The following is a 1,091-nucleotide window of genomic DNA, read 5'->3' on the forward strand; positions in this document are numbered from 1 at the left end:
CCAAAATATGTGCACTCAAGATAATTGTTGAATTTAATGATCTAGGCCTCATTTTTCCTCAAGAAATTCTAGGTTGTAGTAATTTTATCATCAATTTCCTTGAATCCCTCTTTGCGGGATGGAGTTTCACAACTTTGGATGCTCGTGGTCAATCTAGGGGGCTCATTGTGGGTTGGAGACCAATACAACTATAAATGAAAAATATATGGAGTATGGATTCTTATTTGGGAGTTGAGGTTCTCTCATCGGATTTGGACCTTTCCCTCACACTAATAAGTATCTATGAGCCAACCCAAAATCATAAGGAGTTCTAGGATAATCTTCTAAATAAATCCATTTTTAGATTCAACTCTGTAATCATCGACGAAGACCTAAATTTCTGCTTGGGTCCCTCTGAATCTTTGGGTCCACAAGAAAGATTGGATTCCCTTATAGATTTCTTTAGGAGCGGACTGGTACGAAGTAAAATGGTGGATGTGGAACCAGTAAATATCACCCTTACCTGGCAGAATAAAAAAACAGGGGTAGACAGAGTAGCCAAGAGAATTGATTATTTCCTTCTCTTTGAAGCCTTGGTGGAATCCCTCCCTTTAATAAAATAGTGGACTATAACTAGGGGAAATTCAGATCTTTCTCCCATTTTTTTGGAGATTAAGGGATTCTCCAAGAAGCCTGCTAGACCATTCAAAATGAATTTAACATGGCTTAAAGATGAGGATTTCTTATCCATCACCGGAACTCATTGGCATCCTATTGACCCCCACTCAGGGGCTTTGGCTGCATCCCCATTTGAATCAAGCCTTCAACTTATCAAATAAAAGATGAAAGAATGGGAAAAAATATAGAATATGGATAAAGCTAGGGAGTTGGAGATGATTGAAGAGCAGCTTGATTGCAAATTCAGAAGAGGAGGGCTTTAACTCTCAGGGTTCCAAAGAGATTCTCATCACCCTTGAAAAGATGAAAAATGGAATCCTTTCTATGCAAAAGGATGAATGACATCTAAAAATAAGGGCCATCTAGTTAAAGAGTGGAGATGAAAATACTAAATGTTTCTAGGCCTATGTAAAAGGAAGAAAAATGGAGAATAT

The sequence above is a fragment of the Pinus tabuliformis genome, chromosome 3_2 (assembly GCF_031772625.1).
Source record: "Pinus tabuliformis cultivar Carrire ecotype Pingquan chromosome 3_2, CPIR1, whole genome shotgun sequence".
NCBI lineage: Eukaryota > Viridiplantae > Streptophyta > Pinopsida > Pinales > Pinaceae > Pinus > Pinus tabuliformis.